General features: G+C 35.9%; 1 long non-coding RNA gene across 1 annotated transcript in view; it reads right to left on the minus strand.

The window, feature by feature from the left end:
- Window positions 1–326: 326 nt before the first annotated feature.
- The window catches only part of LOC116174977, a 35,545-nt gene continuing 14,038 nt past the window's right edge, over window positions 327–21,833 (minus strand). Inside the window, exon 2 of the long non-coding RNA XR_004146207.1 lies at window positions 327–395. This is a non-coding gene — a long non-coding RNA (uncharacterized LOC116174977). The remainder of the gene's footprint in view (window positions 396–21,833) is intronic.

The following is a 21,833-nucleotide window of genomic DNA, read 5'->3' on the forward strand; positions in this document are numbered from 1 at the left end:
CGTATTGAGGTTGCATTCACTCTTTTGATGGAAGGACAGACACGCCAAAGTCCAATTCGAAAAGTGATAACAGTTGTGACGTCCGAGTTTGGCAAAGTTATCGGTTCCTTGGTGTAAAGCCAGGAGCCACTCACGAAAGCAATGAGAAGGGTGGCCAAAGCCAGTAACCCCCAAAGGACAGCGAGGCGCGACAAAGCTCCACGGGAGTTACAACACATCACCACAAACTCAGATTTATCAGATTTGAAAACTTTTTATAACATTTTTGTCAATCGTTTTTCACACTTCGTTCCTTATCTATCGATCTCCTTCCTCTTCTTTTATTAGAAAGTTACACTGTATCCGCAGGTCATTGTTCTATCGCATTCTCGACTTGGGTTCGTCCTTTCCGAAACCTGTAATTAAATTGACTTAGTTAGCGACAATTTTATTAAGAGACACAATTAGCTTTATTCCCTTGGGGTTTGTTAACCAATATTTTATCTACAAATAATTTGGTTCGTTACAAATTGTATCTTAAACAGTTGCGAATTCGGTATGTACCCCGTTTCGATAATTTCCAGATGGTGTACGCTCACAGTTCGCAACTTTCCACCCTCGCATTACGGTGCACGTATGTGCATAAGTAAAACAAGGAAAGTTGTACCATCAAAATTAAAGCATTAACCCTGTTTTGTCTAAAAAGCAATACGCTTGACAAGTTTTTGCGAGGAATTATGGACTCTGCTCAATTCGTGAGTATTTTATTGCTAGTTTATGTACAGAAAAATGTTTCGGCTACTGGCAATTTCTTAAAAGAGTTTTTCTACCCCGTAAGGCTTGATTATTATTCCAGATGTTATAAAAAGTAACCAAAAAATAGATTCATTTTGCGATTAATTATTTTTGAGCCATATGGAGAAGATATATGGACGTGATGTAGAGACATTCATCATTCTTTAATACAAAGGTTTTACTCAAAGCATGAGTTGGAATGACAAATAATTGACAGCGCGCGACTTAATTTTCATTAATAATAAAGCACATAGACAAATCTGTAACTGCTAACTTTAATTTATTAAGTCCGTCCCTGAACAACGCTCCTATCTGTTGCATTTATTCGTATGAGACCACGCGCAGATTTATATAGGATTATAGCTACTTTTCTTTACACTTGTGCTGACAAAATTTATACTTCTTTTGCTCTCTTCACAGAGTTTGCATCATTTGTGTGTGTCCGGACCATTGGTTTCCCTGGAAACATCAGACATCTCTAATTCAATTAATCAATGTTAATTGAAAAGAATTTACCTTGTATAGTGAATTATTCCGATTGTGGATTCCCACTGAATATATCAGCAAATGCTTATAACTGTACATTTCTTCATATTTGCCCTATAAACTGGTACGCTTGATTACAACCCTAACGCTTTCTTTGCACATTAAATATCAACCATTAGACATGCTAGAAACGTACATTTTTCGCCTTTATTGCTTTAGTCTCATAACCGAATTCTGTTTATGCCCCAGGTCATAAATTATTAGTTTGTTTTGTAAAAAAAATAGTTTATTCGGAAAAAGGACACGTTCGCATATTGCTAAGAAAGAGGGTCTATCATAAATGGGCACCATAAAAAACTATCGTCGGCGAAGTTACAAAGCGCGTACGCATTCGTTATGTTAAAATTCCAGCTAAAGTTAAAGATTCTTACTGCTTAATTATTATTTATTTATTTATTTATTTATTTATTAAATATAAATAAATAAATAAATTAATTAATTACTTTAGGAAAACCTAGAAGGTGCCTAAAAATGGGTTAGTTTTTCTCAACTTTTACATAGAGCAAAGCATAAAAAATACAGATTCGGGTTCGGTGCAGTTCTCCGATGTTCTCCCCGGCGGTCCCATTTAGATGAGTTAATAAATGCAACGCCGGTTCTCAGATATCACACCAAATAATACAGCTGGAGCGAAAGAGAAAACAAAAAACCCAGGGTTCAAGAGACGGTTATCGAGCCTTTAAAATTGATCGTCAAGAATTTGTCGAAAATATACTGAAAAACGAGCTGTTCAAATGGCTCCGTTAACTTAGCACCACCATTTCAAATTTCTGACTAAAGACAGATTGCGCTAGAATCTCTATGGATAGCGCCAGCTAGCGCCACTTTGAGTTCAGCTAGCGCCATTATAGATTTTGCAGAAAAGCCCTTGACTTTCGGGGGGTGCTATGTTAACGCTAGGACCACCATTGCGTACGATCATTTCCAAAAGCAAGCGCTGTGTTCGTCAGACCTAGCGCCAGCTAGCGCCACAAATTGTAGAGCTAGCGCCACCCCCCAATAGTGAGGGGAGCAATTTTTCCTAGCACTACCATTTTGTCTTTTTATGTAAAATTTTGACGTTTTGTGTTCTGCTGACCTAGCGCCAGCTAGCGCCACTTTGAGTTCAACTCGTGCCATTATAGGTTTTGCAAAAAAGCCTTTGACTTTCGGGGGGTGCTATATTAACGTTAGCACCACCATTGCGTACGATCATTTCCAAAAGCAAGCGCTGTGTTCGTCAGACCTAGCGCCAGCTAACGCCACAAATTTTAGAGCTAGCGCCACCCCCCAATAGGGTGAGGGGCAATTTTTCCTAGCACCACCATTTTGTCTTTTCGGGTAAAATTTTTACGTTTGGTGCTCTGCTGACCTAGCGCCGGCTAGCGCCACTAATTTTAGAGCTAGTTTTATAATTTTGCGGTGTCTGTCCGTCTGTCCGTTAGAACGATATCTTGATAACGAATTGACCGATTACGATGAAATGGATGGATTCTTTATCAAATTTGTAGATCGGAGTTGGTGAATTGGCAATATAGCCCAAAAAATAAGGAAGGTCCGTTTGACGTCTCTGTGAGTTATGAACCGAATTGTATGAAATTCAATATGCGTATAGCTTTAGCCATATAAAACGCAATTTCAAAAGTTGAGCCTAATCGATCAACATTCACAGTGCCCTTTTCGCATCTCGACCATTTACAAACTGGAATGAAAACTTTCTTATTTATGGAAGCATTTAAAAGAAATTTGATACATAGCAACTTGGAATAAAAGCAAATTTAACGCCAGTTTCAAAATTTGGTTTTGTGCATGTTGTGCGGTGCCAATTTTCTTATTTATGAAAGCAATTAAATGAAATTTCATACATTATACACTTTAAATAAAAGCAAAACTACCACCAAGTTCAAAATTTGGTTTTGCACATGCTGTAGCCATATCCAGGAGCTCGTTTTCTATATTTATTTACACGTCGATGCGAAAAGGGCACTGTGACTGTTGATAGATTAGGCTCAACTTTTGGAATTGCGTTTTATATAGCTAAAGCTATACGCATATTGAATTTCATGCAATTCGGTTCAAAACTCACGCAGATGTCAAAAGGGCCTTCCTTATTTTTTGCGCTATATTTCCAATTCACGAACTTCGATCTACAAATTTGATAAAGAATCCAACTACAACATTTCATCGTAATCGATCCATTCGTTATCGGGATATTGTGGTAACGGACAGACGGACAGACACCGCATCTGGGATTGTCAAACTCTTTACCATTTTTAAACCCGAATGTGCAAATCTGTCCCTCTTAGGATCGGAAATAATAAACAAATTATTTTAATTTGAAATCCTTTACTTTTTGGATTGATCGTTCTGTTTAAAGTACAAAAGTTCCAATAAAAATACTAAAATTTGTATGTAAAGTAGCAAGATTGTAAATATGAACATCCCTTCATTTCAAAGTAAACAGACGGTGAGGTATGCAGGTACAAACTTACTTAAATCCTTTATGAATGCGCAAAAATTGTAAATTATTTGTCACATCAAGGGTTTACAGGCGCGTCAATTGTGTAAAGTTTGGTATATCTGTATTGTTAAAAACAACACCTTTAGATAGTAGTCGACGCGACGTACATAGGTATATAATTTATCGGGAGCAAATATACAAGAGCTTGATTTTTAATCGGATAATTTTATTCCTACACGAAAGTTTTGTTGCCACCGAAAAAACTCGAGACCAAAAGTGTGATAAAATCGCGACAGTTTTAGCTGGAGCGATTTTATTAATATTATCCTTTTCGAGAGTTTTTTCCAGGAGGCAATAAAATTTGAGTGAATTAAAAATAAAATTATCCTGACTTAAAACCAAGATCGAGTGTATTTTAGGGAGATTAATAAAAGACAGTAAATTTTACAACCACTACATATTTTACGCATTCCTACACGCATTTTTATCGCTGTTAAAAAGCTACGTGGCGTTTAATCAAATAAAAAATCATCTGATTGGTTAGAATTTGAAACAATCACCAAGCTGATTGGTCGTATATTAATGGAGTGTATTAATCATATGAAATACATATGCCTTATGGTTATTATTAATTTGCACATTACACATAAGTATATAAGAATCTGCTTCTTTGTTTTTTAGCAGAATTAACAAATAAATATGCTGATTGATGCGAATACTTTCAAAGGTATTCAAATACTTTCAAAAATATTCTAATACTACCAAAGATATTCGAATACTATAAAAAGTATTCGAATACTTGTCACTCAAATACATTAAAAATTTAAAATAGTACTTGATAAAAGTCTTAATAATACTTAAAAAATGTCAAGTTATACTTTGTATAGAGGCAACATGGAAGAACAGCGTTTTATGCACTGAATGTAGTCCCTTTCCCTGAGCTGAGGTTAGCTTTTTTTATATTTCTATTGTTATATACAAATTTAAGGGGAGTAAAAGCGTATTATTGTTATTATAGTATGAGCAAGACAGTGATTTTATGCAAATGCATGTTTTAAATTAATAATATGCCATGCGTGTGCTTTTGGATCTGGGCTGATCAACTTGAATAGAGTTCAAATAACCCAATTAATTTTTGCATATTTCAGTGCCCTTGTGCATAAAATATTATCAAGAGCATATTCAAGCATTTTTGATCCCTGTGTAGTTATTTCTAAAGAATTTTTGTCTCTGGCCTATTATAAAATTGCAAAGCAGGAAACTTTTGCGCTTTCCTGTTCATAAGTCGACGCCACCGGTTTTGTGCATCTTAGTGAGTCATAAATTCCGACGATTGCATAAAAAGCTTGCAGTTTTTACGTCTGCATTTGTAGTCGCTGCCGTAATTATTAGTTTTACGAAGCAGTACCTACTTAGTAGCATTTTCCTTCTCGTTGTTATCAAAGGGTAGTGTAAGTTGAAATTAATTAGTTTTTAGTTATATTTTGTGCATTTTTTTTTTGAAAATTATACTATGAAGTTGTTGCAACCTGCTGTTTTAAATACAAAATTTGTGGAAAAATTGTGCAAAAGCACATGATGCATATTTGGTGCATAATTATCACTATTTTTGTGCATATATATGCGCATATTTCTACATGTTGAAGTACATATTATTCCTTGCCTTGATTATTATATAGGAGGTACCAGAACCTGTCTTATATCAGTTATATCATTAAGAATACGTGTACCAGTTTTCAAAGCGATCGTACATGGTGCACATGACACGTACACCTTTCTGAAATTAATTCTAGCGATTTTGAAACAGATCCTTTTTTGTCCGTCCGTCTGTTCGTGTGTATCGGGTCAAAAAGCTTCACTCCAGGCTCGTTCGGTAAGTATTCATGTTGTATCGGATTTTTATATTTGATTTTGTGATAACGGAAACTTCCTCTAAAAATTTCTAAATAGTTGTCAAATATTTGAATTACTTAAAAGTATTCAAATACTATACGAAGTATTCGAATACTTCTCAAAGTATTCAAATACCTTGCGAAGTATTCGAATACTTTACGAAGTATACAAATACTTTGCTAAGCATTCGAATACTAAAAATTTGCAAAAGTATTTGAGTTACAAATACTGCTTCCCTAAAAGTATTTAATTACAAAGTATTTGAATACTAAAAAGTATTTACAAAATCGAATACTGCCCAGCTCTGGTTATGAGTAGGTACGTTCGTTGACATTTTCAATTTTTGCACTGCGCTGTGTTCTAAACGATTTAGCTCGCAATATTGTGGTAGTGAAATTAATACTGTGATTTACAAAAAGAATTGTGTAGTGAGTAGAGCACAAAACGGAAAAATTTCACAAGAAACCGTAATACCTATGGAAATTTTAAAATTAAAAATTCATAATAAATGATAATTTTCTTTCACGGGGATCGTAGTCCCCATTACACTGACTGGTCGCGTTATCTGCACGTTGTATGGCAATACTTAAATTTGTCGTAAGTAAGTGGTAGCTCGGGGTTCCCCAGTAATATTGGTAATGCGTTTTCCCAGGTTCCAATGTCTCTACTGCGAAAGGTATAAAAATGTGGTTCTGTTCTATAATTGAACTGTATTTCCTTATTTTTATACTTGCCGCAGATTCAGCTACTGCACCACTCGTTTTACTCGAAAATGAATCCAAAATATTTCAGTGGCGCCAAGTCATAAAGCTAGGAAAAACTGTCCCAGACTACTTGGGTGTGGCGCCAACTCCTAAGATTTTGACTCTATCTGGGAGATATGTCAGCAAAACACAAAATAGCAAAAATGTTGGGGATTGGGCGCCAGCTCTGCAATTTGTGGCGCTAGCTGGCGCTACGTTTAAAGAACACAGCGCAGCGCTTGCTGTTGGTAGTCATCGAACACAATGGTGGTGTTAGCGTTAATATAGCAACCCCAAAAGTTAAAGGCTCTTTGCAAAATCTATAATTGCGCTAGGTTATCTTGAGCGCTAGGTCTACAGAACAGAAAACATCAAATTTTTACCCGAAAAGACAAAATGGTGGTGCCCCCCCCCCACACTATTGGGGGGTGAGGGCAGCCCTAAAATTTGTGGCGCTAGCTAGCGCTAGGTCAGCAGAAAACAGAACGTCAAAATTTTACATGAAAAAACAAAATAGTGGTGCTAGGAAAAATTGCCCCCCGCACTATTGGGGGGTGGCGCTAGCTATAAAATTTGTGGCGCTAGCTGGCGCTAGGTTCGATGAACACAGCGCTTGCTTTTGGAAGTGATCGGACGCAATGGTGGTGCTAGCGTTAACATAGCACCCCCCGAAAGTCAAGGGCTTTTCTGCAAAATCTATAATGGCGCTAGCTGAACTCAAAGTGGCGCTAGCTGGCGCTAGCTATAGAGATTCTAGCGCAATCTATCTTTAGTCAGAAATTTGAAATGGTGGTGCTAAGTTAACGGAGCCTGTTCAAATAGATTTTGTTTATTATTGTAGGATCAAGATCTTTCGAAGTTGATATTGTTGTGTATCAGATTTATTAATTGTCGACTTTGTTTGAGTGTTTATTTTGTTTGTTTATTCGTAAAGAATTTACGTGTTATCTGTTATACGATTAGATTTATAAGTTTGGAATTTATTTATGTACTATTTGAAAGTTTATCTCATGTTTTTCCCCGCACCTAGATAAGAAGTTTCTTTATCAGTGCGTACATTAACTAAATTTCAACATATGCACGTGTTATTAAAGTAAGTAAATGGGGAAAAGAAAGAGAACAAGGTTTTAAATAGAAAAACGGACGTTAATCGTTTAACTTTTTGTTTGGTGCGCGTTATTATTTGCCGTTTATCACGTTTTAGAAGAAGTTTCCCAATACTCTTAAAGAGAGTTTTGTACACCATCAAAAGGCCAATACTATAATTTGTAATTACAACGAAGTCAAGTTCCTCTAAATATATATGTTTTGTGTTTGTACGTAGTTTATTGTAAATCGCGGTTATGACACTTTAAGGTAATTTAAGTCTTCTTTAATTAACCTGTTTCATGGATCGCTTGTTACCTGGTACATGTTACCTCCATGTTGGTCTAAAGATACTGACAGATTATACAAGAAATATCAAAATGAGTAATGTGGAGCTAATAATTTACTTAAATCTTTAAACAACTTGAGGAAAGATAAGTGGAATGGTCTCATGGAAAATAGGAAGTGTACCCATTCAAGCCGGAGTTGTGGGGATTACCCTGGGATTAAGAAAACTAGGTTCTGCAAATCGGCAATCAATTTCCAAACCCAAAATTAATCCGAATACCTACTATAGCTTTACGATTAGTAAATGCTACTAATATGGTTAATTTAAATAAACACTTTATAAGCAAATTAAATCAACACCAATTTCGGAAGATTTATCCCGTCCTTTTACCTTAGAAGAGTTAAATTTGGTAAATCGTAAAGCAGCCGATTTTGATGGCATTTAGGAACATTTGGGAATTTCTGCAATCAAATGGCTTTTCAACAACATTCTTCAATTAGGAAAAATACCTTTGGATCCTGAAATCTGGAAAAGCAGCTGATGATGCCACAAGTTGTAGACCGATATCTTTGTTGAGGGATTGTTTTCAAATTTTGGAGAAATTGATCTATCACAGAATAGTTCCAATAATTGAGAACATCCTTCCTAATTAACAAGCTAGTTTTCGACCAAACAGAAGTTGTTGTGATCAAACTCTCAGATCGCACATTGAAGCGGGCTTTCAAAATCGTTTAAAAACGGGTGTTGTATTTGTTGATATTACAGCAGCTTACGATACTGTGTGGAAGGATGGATTAATACATAAATTATACATTGTTTTACCTTGTGGAACACTAATGGTATCACTTTTGGAAATAGAAGGTTCTGTCATGAACTTCATTTTATATTGTGCTCCGCGTCCCATTTTTCATAAGAATGCCAGATGTCCTTGGAATTCACAATGATTTGTTTCACTTACCATTATATCGATCATCGAAAAATTTGTTCGAAAATTTGTCACAGTTTATCGTGTATAATAATACAATTTTTAATTAAGATATGCCCCACTAGATAATGTCATATTTAATGGTCAATTAATTAGTGATAAACATCAACCCTACTCCTTTAAGCAGCCATTCCCTCATAGAGTGGCTTCGGTCCAATTTTTTCGCATTTACAGGCTTTATTTAATTAAGTGGAACGTTAACTGTGTTAGCCAATGAAAAAGTGCCATTAAAGACGAACAGTTAGCCACAGGATCGGGTTACAAAACCTTCGAGTTCACTTTTGCAATTTTTTATCGATTTTGCGCCGTTTGACGACAGTGGTCGAACACACGGAATGCGAACTATTAATCTCTCCGCAAAGTAATTGAGGTGGTATTACACAGTCCATTAGGCCCGGGTGATCAGATACATGTGAAGAGCCATATAAACCTTCCTCCAACGGACATGTGAGCTTTTAAAGCTTTCGCGTTGAAAAATCTGTCTTTCTCGCATCAATTTAAGTGCACAGGAAGAGAGGAGCGTTCCTATTTCCATTTAGAAAGTCGGCAAGCCCAAACTAATGGCCGGGAAGGGAGAGCAAAGTAAAAACTGATGAAAATTATCCTAGTAACAGACTTTAACAAAAAGTAATTTGAGTTCGTGTCCTTTTCATTTATTTCAAGTAATGCGGGAGTTTGAGATAAACGTTTTACAGACTGTTGGGCGCGCGGAGATAAAATGGGGAAATTTCCTTGTAAACTTCTACTGATTCCGCAAAGCTTCTTTTTTTAATGCCGTCCAGATTACTACGTTAATACTTGCATTCAACTAACCGGAAAATATTTAAATTGAAGAACTTTCTCCGGATATCCCGCCGCATGGAAAATATTGTTCTTGTAAATAAGTGCTTGTGTGAAATACAATTTTGGATAATCGTATACAACACTAGCAGTGGTTGGTAATTATCGAACTTTAACAATGTATATTGTATAATGCTTCCAGCTGCTTGTTAATTACGCTCTAACATCATGCTAATTAAAATACTTGATTTATGACGTTCCCATTAATTTCATAGCTGTCATACCAATCAAATTAAGATCAAAGCATGATTTGTGTGCCTGTAGACCGACAAAACGTTATTTTCCGAGCTTGTGTTCCTTACAATTAAACTACAATTTGTAACCGAAGCAGGTGATTTCCTTCGTAAAATATAATTAAAGACAAAAGAAACCCTAATTACAAATTAGTGGTTAACCCGCCATCGGATTGGCAATAATACCCTTCGATTGATTTTACCGAAGCATTAATGTGTGTATCGTCGTCTTACTAATTACAATATAAACTTGGAATTGGAATGCCAGGAGTATAAATACACACAATGTTCCTTACCTGCGATTTATGCTATAAACTACCGACTTAACTAAATATTTGCATTTACGTCTAAGATCCCAATACTATAATATTCACACTAAGTAGGCGTTTGGTTGTAATTTCGGTCGCGTTGAAGAGACATATTACATAATCCTTCTCTTATGCCCTACTGTCAATGTACCACAAAAGACACTATTGCCAATTTGTTTACGTTACTTTTCAACATGAAGATGAACAGTATTAATGGGTGATACTGCAGTAAAATACATTTACGGATAGAAACTTTTCTTTTTGGGTCAAATATGGCACATAAGGAAATACCAGTTGTATGGCCATTTGCACTGACAAATTTCAGCTGAACTTAGTCTAAGCGTATTTTAAAAAAATACATGACGACCATTGTCGCGATAATCCTTGCTGTGGATTTTAAGTTAAGCTTAATCTAAGCACAGCTTAAATTTGTCAGTGCAAACGGCCCTTTCCCTGAACAATTTTTTGCGACGATCTATAATAACATGGCCAGAGGCAGTGAAGCAAATATTTCCTCAACTTTTACCCGAGGAGTCTGATGCTGTATTTGGTGTTGTCTACTTCAGTAGAAAGTATAAAAGGAGAAAAGTTGTTTTCTGTTTTCTGGCGAGGGGTGATACAGAAAAAAGGTCGTAGGTAATCTAAATCTGGTTGTAACGGTAGCTCTTAAATTTGGATTCGAATTATTATAACGGTAGGTAAAATTTTTTGAAATTTTAAGGATAGAAGTTGAAAGGAAGTCTACAGGGTGTCAAAATTTAGAGGGTTGAATTTTACGAATGCTGAAATTGGGAAATCTGAAAGTAATTTGTGCATTTAGCAATCATATTTCGTTCTGCGTATTTGAATTCTATGGCAAATTGTACTTTTAATGGCTTCCGGAAATCGGAGATTATAATTGGGGCTTCTGTCACTACAAATACTAACATAAAAACACGCCACAGTAGAAATCATACCGCTATGTCCTCCACGTTTTATGATTGTCAACGTGCCGTGCTGTGTTTGACTGCGCCATTTTGCGATAAATTTGAATTTTTGCGGGAATTTGAATTTTTTAGTGTCATTGATTATACTATTTTAAATATACAGGTTGTAATGATTTCTCCCGAGACCAAATTGAATCGTGTGTGTTGGTATATTCGAAATTAAATATACAGGGTGTAATGATAGTTACACATAAGGTGTTCGTGTTTGGCCATTTTACTGCGGGGCCTCACAATGGCACTAATCTGCAAGCCATTCAATTCTGCTGCGGGCATTTTGAGGTCGGTAAAATTTAAAACTTATCATATCGCACAGGGCCTATCCATCGTTTTATATGGGTAACGTTCAACAAATTAGAGACAAGCTCAAAGTTAGCAAGGTACTTTGTTTTAAAACACCCTTTGCAACCCCAGCGTCGAGGAGTTGAGCCCTTCACCCCAAAACCACCCCCTAAGTGGGGCAAAATCTACCTTTTTTGAAATTTTTCTTAATAACTGTAAAACCAAGCATTTTAAGAAAAAATGTCAAGAGAGAAAAATTGTAGAGAAGAAAATTTCCTACCATACATCGATCATTTAGCTGTTGCGTGACACAGATAAAATTTTCAGCAACCCATTGAAGTACTTAGTACAATACTATTTTCTAATATTTCTATAAAAAGGTAGATTTTGCCCCACTTAGGGCGTAGTTTTGGGGTCACGGGCTCAACGCTGGGGTTTCAGAGGATGTTTAATACCTTAAAATAAAGTACCTTGCCAAATTTCAGCTTGTCTCTAATTTGTTGAACGTCATCCTGTATGATCCCTGGGCTATATGACGGACAAAGAAAGAAACACATCTATTAGCAAATAGTATAAATTGTGAAGCGCATTCTTTTAACCGAAATTGTTTTGACATCACCAATATTTCTTGCAGACGTCTCAGTCACCCTTTGTGAGTACCCTCTTCCGACAATCGGTTCTTGAGGTATAAGGGAATATAGCCGATCACAATAAGAGGTCGAGGAGGAGGGCTATGGTTGGTAGAAATTAATTCCTTTTGTTGAGACCTTTCATTAGAGTACCATGAAGGACAAACTAGTTCCACTTCCCCCCCTCCTCCTCCACCCCGTACTTTGATAAGAGGACAGAAAGAAAGGCAGTAGTTGGTAGAAAACGGTTCCTTTCGTTGAGCCCTTTAATTAGAATACAATGAGATAAAATTAATTTTTAACCACCCCTCCCCCTCAGGCCCCGTCGCTCATTCATCTTAAAAAAGAATCGCACGGAAAAGTTATAGTTTGTACAAACCAATTAATTTCGATGAGACCTTTCATCTGGCACACCTTCAAGGTATCGGATACCTACTGCGAAAAATTCCAGGGCTCTAGGACTATTCCTCTAGAAGTAGTTCGAAACGGCAGAAGTGGGTCCGGACGGACGGACAGACGGACAAAACTCAAACAATAGCACATTTTTTTTAATTCTTAAAAAATGCACTAAAAAGAGTTTGTGCGTGGAAACGACGCCCATTTTCAAAACACAGAGACTTCGAGTTACAACGTAAAGACTAATAATAAGCATTATAATAAATTCACATAAATTAAATCGTGTGCAATATTGTGTAATGGAAGTTTTTCTTTTGGATTTAATTTTTCAACTTTCTCGCTGAAATAAGTCCAGTAGATTGTTTTCTGGTTGTAAAAAAGATCAAGGTTCTGCAGTGCTTTTCCAAATAAACTGTGTTAAAGATCATTTAACGAATTTTTCTGGATAATTGCAGTCAACGAAATGTGTCATTTTTAATTGGCTGTTTTTTAAGTACTTGAGGCGTAAAGATAGCGGCGATCTGGGTCAAATTACGTCTTTTTTAATTGGTAGTTATTACCATTAGTTGGCTTATCATGAGGTAAATTCACCGTGGAAATTGCTTAATTTGATTTTTTTTTTAATTATTACCGATCTGTGAGGTTCCTGGGTCACTTGATGTAAAAAGATACAAAGAGCAATTCAGATGGAAAACGTTCGCAAAACATTTCTATTTCAAAGCTTAAAAATAACACATACAAAGCATAATTGGTGTCGAACGGGAAAAGGTAATCAAGTTATTTGGTACAACAAACTGAAAGGAGTCCCGAATTACAACGGCCTAACTTCATTTCGCCTCAGTTCTTTTTCTACTCTTTTAGAACACGTCAACAAAGATAAACTTTGACGAGTTCAATTTATTTACTGGTGTGTAAGATTAGAGCCCGTTAGATATTTCCGAAGTCACGTTCGTTTTTTAGGCCGTCCATGTTTGATTAAGAGACAATAATTGGTTCAATTAAGTGCTTGCTTAGTTAGAGAAGGTCCTTCCTATTTCGAATTAATTTAATACAGCTCACCTAGCAGCTATAAGGGTATTTGCAGAGGACCCTGGAAATTAGTTCATTAAATGTTTGTGTTGTTTAGGATTATACCATTTCTGTACCTAAGCGTGTCACAATCGAAAGCTTATACAGAAAAACTGCCTTGGTGCCAATATTTCACGCATTCGACAAATTCGGACCACCGAATTTATTGATTCTAATTTTCGGTAGGAGTTAATCGCCAAAACCGAGGACCCATTATCGTTTATCAGCCGTGTCGCAATTTATTTTTCCAACTTGCGATATAAATCCCCTTTATTTCAATTAAAATTTCAACGAATCCGTGTAAATAATCAGAAGTAGGTAAATTTACCAAGAATTTTGAAAATAAACGTTTTGCTTAAATAATTTATAATCATAAATGCCTGTCGTGGAACCTAATTACGAAGGTTACGCCGTAAAACAACAGAGTTAATTAAAATTTTAACGATTTTTTGCCGGTCTTTATTGTTGTTGGCGGTGTTTAAGCATAAAACGTTTTGCTAGACCTCTTGAGTGTAAAGATTGAGTAATTAAGGAGAAGAAAATCATTAAAAAGGCAAATAAAATCCTTGTTACCCGTTTAAAGTTTTTATCCGAACGGCCTTTTTGTGCGCTCATAGTTTTAATTAAAATTAACATTTGCGACAATTCTTCCACTTTTAAAGCTCTACCTGCCCCATTAATTTAGTAATTATACACTGAAGATTCGAAAGCAATTCTAATGTTCAGCTCTTCGCCAATTTGCATTTGTAAAGGCCCTTGAAATATGCAAACACTTTGGATAAAACTTTTACGTTATCCTTCAGCAGAAATGAAAAACGGAAATTGCGAAGTTAATGTGACATGTTGCTGCGATATTTACAAAAAGTACCGTAACGTATAGCCACCATTTTAGGTTGGAACCAAAGGGAAAAAAACAAATCCATTACTTTGTTTGACTTTTTTAAAGGACCGACATCCGAAATGGGCCATTTTTAATGCTCCCTTATTCTCTACTTCAGAGCTTTACGTGAAACACGCTTTTATTTTGTATTTCGTACATGTAAATGAAAGAAATTTCCTTTATAACTGTGTTTGTATCAATTTCGGGACACGTTGCAACATTTGTCTTATTATTTATTAAGCTGAAATCATACTTTCTGCATGTGCTAACACAATAATGCCTTAGGTCTGCCGTTTTGGTGAGATTTTAAATCAACGAACTGGGATTGATCAGACATATCAGAATATCCATCAAAGGTTTGCTTTTCCAATGATTGGAGTCAATGTTTTAAGGTTTATACACTTTTTAAACCTTAGAAATCATTTATAGTAAGATTTTGCTTTGTGTGCGTGCACGTCATCGTTACTTTAATGTCAAAACGACGGACGTTTTGCAGCACTTTCGAATCGTGGTAGCAGTCGGTGTTAAAACTCTCGGTTCTTTTTATACACAAATGGGAAGATACATTGAATAAATACTCAATTTTGTGCGTAAGAAAGGACGAGAACATATACAGGCTATGATTCCAATTCGAGGGCCACCATGGGGATCTCGGAAACTCTAAGAGATAGGTAGGTATGTAGTTCAAATTTTGGCAAAGTTGCGTATTTTGATGCTTAACAAAATGCCAGTTTGAAAAAATTCCGACTGCTTTCGGAGATATTATTTTTTACCGAAATTATTTAAAATGATATTTCAAAATAAATGACACGTTATTATGGCCACTTTTTTCCCTCTACAAGATGCTAGTTTTAAATTTTAAGTCTGACGTTTCGTCTTCGGTTAACCATCACCAAATTTGATTTTTTACTTTGTGTCATTTGACAGAGCATTTAAAAAATATACCTATCTCTTACAGTTTTCGAGATCCCCATAGTGGCCCACGAATTTGAATCAGCCTGTATAGTCCAGGAAACGAAACTTAAAATAGTATAAAACCTAGCAATTATTTCCAAATGGGGGTTTACAGTATAGTTGAATTCCGCAGTTCTAATTTAATAAGCGTGTACCTGAAACCATAAAACATTTTTTTGGACAGTAAAAGTTTATTTAAAAATAGAGGCTGATTAGCAAAAAAATAATGAACATGTGCGGTTTTAAAGGTTTATTCAAAACGATATGATTGTGGCGGGCTCTGTGACGTAATAAGCCCGACCAATCAGCTCCTAGAACCATTCAGATGACATAACGACTTGGCAATATTGCAGGAGAATGGCATTTATAACTTGCGTCATCTGTCACAGGCACTTGTCACTTTCGTGCTAGATGCAGTTAAACATCCCTCTCAAAAAGGTCAAATGTGACAAACGTCAGACCCTCGGGTAAGGTTGCCAGCTCACTTCTACGTGATTGGTTGTAGGTTTGTGACGTATTTAGTCTGAAGCGTTTCAAATTCGGACTGAAAACACAGCTTTTCAATAATTTATTTTGGGTTTATTTTACTCGCAAATAAAAATTGAGGACACACGGGTCTTTTTATTTTTAATGTACTTTGTGGATCAGAAATAAAAAATGAAGGCCGATTTGCATGAAAATTTGGGATTAAGTTCAACTTACCCTCCACTTCAAAATCTACATTATGTCGGTGGGCTCTCTCCATTTTGTAAAGGTGAAAACTACCCCATATTAAAGCTTAATGTGATTAAAATTTGGTTCAGATGAGTTGAGTAATGCTTGTTAAGAGGCTTTGGAACATTATTTCAGCATATTTTAACTCTTAACACTCAACCCTTATTATGGTTTAATAATATATTTATTTATTATACAAGACGATAAAAGGATATTTTAGCCATTGAGTGAAAGATGTTAATTCACGAGTGGAGCAGCCACGAGTGAATTAACTTTCACGAGATGGTTAGTTTCCCTTTATCGTCGTGTATAATACAAACCTTTATTTTATAGCAGAAGCCATATAAATCATTGTAAAACTTCTGACAATTCTGAATTTAATTTAGAGACGGCAAAAATAGCAAACTTAGGTTCTGCCATCGTGATCGTTTCCATAGAAACAATTGTCATATGTTCTGAACGTAATTTCATATCATGCATTTGAAATAAGAATGACAGATGTCATTAGAATGCCAGATGTCATTAGAATGCCCTATCATTTATTTCACTTTAACTACCATTACGGTTAAAGTGATCATTTTATGTATGCTTACGGTTAAAGAACGATTTAGCCTAATCATTGGAACCTATTAAAATGTTAATTTAACATATGCTATAAAATAAAAAAATATATACTCTAAAAAAATTAATAATTTATTATTGACGACAGTTATTCAGTGTGCATTTCTAACAAAGTATGGTGTTCAACCTCCTGATAGATGGCGTGGTTTTTGAATCGACCTGTATAGTGTACATACATTACATAGTGTATAGGTGTATGGAATGGATGTAAGTGTGTATGTAAGTTTATAATGTGTAGTATACCGGTTATATAGATCATCATGCCCCGAATTGTGCTTTCAGAATTTTTCGAAAAAAATTGTGTTTTGTTTTTTAATGATAACTCCTCTATTTTTATGATAAGATAGAAAGTGCATTAAAAAAAACCATACTCTGGCTATTTGCATCAAATCCCTTTAAAACTCTTAGTTTCAAATTGAGTGAGCTTAAAGGGCTAAAACAAGGTATTTTCTCGCATATGAATTCACGCTTTAAATGTCTATATCTCACTCCATATGTGTCGTACAGAAAATTCCCGGCGAAGAAAATCTTTGGAATTAAAAAAGCTACAATTGGATGCTGTACAGTTTTTTAAGTATCTCCAGTTGTGTTGTAGTTATTTTGAAGAGGAGGTTTTTCGCAAAATTTCAGAAATTCGTTTTTCACTTTTAGCTACAATTATTTTCTACCATTTCTTATTAATAAAGCGTTTTACTCGTATGAGGAATTTTTCAGTACAGAGTTCTTTTCGTGACAATTAAGTATTGTTACGTTATGAATTTTGTTTATTGTTATATTTGTACTAATATTTTTAATTTTCTTTGTATTTACTATAATGCATGCAGGCTGTTCTACGAAACATTAAATAAACTTTACTATTATTTCAATATTAATTCTTCTAAATTGGTCACACTTCTAAAATGTATTAATATATAATACAGGTATAAGATATAAGTAACTAGAGAAAACTGGAAAAGGGGAAGGACTTATTCTAATTGGGGTCGTAATTATAAGGGGCGTTGCTTGCGCTGATTTTTTCGCTAAAAAAAGGGACAGAGCTACCTTATTTTCATCGTAACTCACTTAATTTTATGCTAAAGTTTGTTTTTAAAACAGAAGAAACGTTTTTTTGTAATACTTTAAACTCTAGCATTTGACGAACAAGAGCAAACCTTTACCAAGCTACAACTCGGTTCGTATTGGTCATACCGGGTCTCGGACTAGTTTACTGGCCTATAAAAAAATTCCAAATTGTAAAGGTAAAGGCGATTTTGAGAATTTTTGTGTTTCCTGAAGTGTTTTAAAGATTCATCATCACTGTGAATGGACTTAAATTATAGAAGATGACGTGGAACATTAAAACTCCCAAATTTCATTATGTATGTATAAGTAAATGAGATCTTAAAATATAAAATTGAGTAGATTTATGGAACCGTGTATGAGATCGAGTAAATTTATTAGCGCTGAGTAAATTCTAATAGATTCGTGGTTAATGAGATAATCAACATTTTGTTCTCCTTATTTTATTAATGGTATACAGTGCCTCAGTAAAGTTTTTTGTACGTGCCACATAAATTCCTATTTTACAGTAAACGGATACCATACATCACCAAACATGCTAAATTGCGAGCTTCGCATTTAACAAAACTGGAACAGTTTTAAAATATTTTTTGCGTCAGTCCAATTTAAATGAAACAGAATGGACATCAAGTAACAAAGCGAATTTATAATGGGACGAAAAAATATATAAAACGGAAAAACCTCGAAATATGAAATAAATATTGTGTTAAATTGAAATAATTAAAACCTCGTTTTCCCAACATCCCGACCTAACGTAATTTTTTGCTTACAGCAAAAAACCTATTGTATGCAAATTAATTTCGCCTAAAATAAAAGTTTCTAAATCAACAATAAAACCGCGCTCAGTTCAGCACTCAATCCGAACTCGGCTCATAACAGGAAATTGAAACCGTTCTAATGCATTTAACACGCCTCATCATTATTCCCAACGCACATGATTACAGTTTGGATACGTTATTTGGGAAACTCAATCACATTATTTTTAATTCGGTAAACCTCTGCGACCTAATTCAAATATACGGAACCGAGATACCTATTAATTTAAGGGTTATGACAGGCAATTTCCTCCGACATCCGTATGTGTAGAAAAAAGAAACTGACTTTTTTTTAATGTAGGCGTCTTTGTACAGTCATTAGATGTGGCACCCCCCGCGTGGTAGCAGATTGAAAGAAATCTCAACCCTTAGGTACAAAGTGAACGTTATTGAATTTCCTTTCGCAGACGAATATTCCAATTTAAAGTTTGTGTATAGGAAACCCACAATATTTATTATTTTAATCAAAATCTTACATTCGCAATATTTTGGGGCGCTATGTGGTTATACTATGAAGTGAAATTTCTACCCCAATCGAGTTTCAGCGTAAGGGATATCTTCGTACACTTGTAGGATAATTGCTAATTGTTTGCACTCATTCTGTTATTTTTTATCTTTGTTCGAGCAATTACTCCTGAGGAGGATCGCGTGGAATCCATTTTTAAAAATTCGTTGTATAGGGAAGCATTTGATCGTTTTGGTGATGCCGTCCCACTCTAAGTTTCGAAAATTGCAAAGCGTCATTTTCGTTCGTTGGAAAATGATGTCGTTGGTCAACCTCTGTTGAAGTCTCTCCATAAGGACGTCATGAGGGATTATTTGAACTCTGCTTATATGACTCAATTAGTTTCTCAACAACATTAGTAAATCTCTTCGCTCGCTTGTTGCTTTGAGCTTCGCAAATGGGCATTCAATTGTGTGAAAGTTTTAGATTCGATTCTTTTAGATAATCGTCAGCATCAAGCTCCTTCCGACTCAAAATCCTTGGCCTTCAGTGGCGTTCGGATTCTGATTCCTTCTTTCGGAATTAGCTCTTGGATTCTTCTTTGCACCAATTAGTTTCGTAGCAAAGTGTCTTATCCAACAGATTTGGTTCTTAGGTCTTGGTTGGGATGTAGAGCCTCCCAGTTTGTGGTGGTCAGGTACTGATTTTTGACTTTATCACCTAATCTTCTCCAGAGCTATTAAATATTTCGTACAATTTACAGTTGAAAGATTCGTTTAGTTCTCGTCCCATAGTTTCCAGCAGAAATAAGTAAAGGCAAGCATCTTACCAAACGAATTTTAGTCATGACAATGTAAAGAATTGTTCTGGACGATTGAGGTCAACGAAAAGTATGTCATTTTTGCGCAGCCATTTTTTGGCGCCGAGATAGAGGCCGTATGGATAAGAGATTACACTCATTTTAGTGAGCGTCTAGTATTACATTTCTTACGTTCCATCCAGATGCCAAATACGCATGAAAGGTGCTGAGTGTACGGTTTTTTAACTTGCGTGGATTGGTTGAAAAAGGAGCATCGACCAGCGCAAATTAATTAATTGTTACCTTGATTAACACAATTAAATTATCAAAAAACTAAGTATTTGTTTTTGGAGGGGTTCTAGGAGGATCCTCGATTTGCTTAGACAGCGATCGGAGTCTTGGTCCCGATAATTAGAGGATTCGCATTTTGATCGTTGGGGTGATTAAAAGTAGCTTTGATCGGAGATTGTATTTTGCGAATGTTACGGAATTTTCAAAGCTCGTTGAAAACGTAATTGTCCGCTTTGTTTGTGGAAACGCGTACAATATTACCGTGTACATCTAAATAAAAGGGGTCAAAAGGTCTGCCGATGGGGTTCGATTGAAACGAACAAGAAGTGCGTTTGGTTGCATGATTTCCAAAACGCCGATGGTACCAAAAAACACCATTGGAATTTGTATATCGGAAACGGTCACGGCTACGGTCAGCAGAAACGTTACAGTTTTTCGATCGAGAAAGCTTCATGACACATTTCATTTCGATTAGCATAACAGAAAACTGCCTTCATCCAGTCATTGACTAAGCTGGTTTTGATATAACTGATGGTGAATCGGTGTTTATAGCCGCAACGATGGAAGACGGAAGAGCTGGTGTAGCAGCTCCATAATCTTGTCGGCTGTGATAGCTGTATATCTGTAGGATCTGTAAGATTCCTTGGGTTTGAGTTGGAAGACCCTGCATCCAAACGTCACGAACCAGATGAACTTCTGATAGTATCGTCGGTTTGTGGCCTGCTTCATCCTGCTGTAACCGTTGCTGGTGCTTTCCATTCCTCTACCGTCACAGTGTCAAGTGAAAGGGGAAATGAGCTGGTTCTCCAGTAGTTTCTTGGAAAAGATTTAACTTTATTCCATGCTAGCCGGGAAATTATTCAAAAATAGTATATTATGCAATGAGCATGCTATAAGGACACGAGTATGAGAATTACATAATGCATATGAGTGTCTTAATAGCCATTAAATGCCCACTTCCGACGTCCCGGGTGCCCGAAGTCGACTGCCCCATGAAGACGCACGCCTTGCAAAAGTGGTTAATTTCGCCCCTGGGAAAAACGATGACACCAATTTGAAAGCAATCGGACCAAAACTGTAGAAGAAAATCGGAAAAAACTGAAAAATCTCTAGATTGGCACATCACGCTCGGGGATGGCGCCCAGATGTCGCCGACACCACATCATGTAGCACCGTCCCTAAAGTTGTTAATTACACGACCCGTACGTGCATGGCACTCCTCGCCTTTCTACAAGCGTACTTCTACTGGCTCGCATTTGCCCCCATCCAGCCAGCCAGCCTACCAGCCGGCCAAAGTGTGATTAAAAGCTACATTTTTATAAATAAATTTGCAAAAATTAATTATTGTCATGAAGATCGCCTCAGCAATTTCCAGTACTAACGAAATAAACGTGATATCGGAAATGGTGTAACAGAAATCAAACACCCCGTTTCCGAAAAAGACAAACTAAAATCTATCAGTGCAAATTCATTTAGTGACATGCAATAAAAATGGGAATGTACCCTCCCCTATTTATTTTGTTCATTTCTTTTTTAGGGAGGTGGGCGAATAAAGTATAATATACAGTTCTATTTTAAGGTTAGGGCCTATGTAAAGGAAAATGTTGTTTAATATCTTTTTTAGATAAATGTGCAAACGAAAAATTGAAGTGTGCCTAAATGTGCAATCAAAGAGTAAACGAAGGAACTATTTGACGTTTCATTATTTTAATGTTGGGGGGCTGAAATCGTGAAGTTAGCTCCCCCAATTTTGTTTTTTA

The sequence above is a fragment of the Photinus pyralis genome, unplaced genomic scaffold (assembly GCF_008802855.1).
Source record: "Photinus pyralis isolate 1611_PpyrPB1 unplaced genomic scaffold, Ppyr1.3 Ppyr1.4_LG6, whole genome shotgun sequence".
Classification (NCBI taxonomy): domain Eukaryota; kingdom Metazoa; phylum Arthropoda; class Insecta; order Coleoptera; family Lampyridae; genus Photinus; species Photinus pyralis.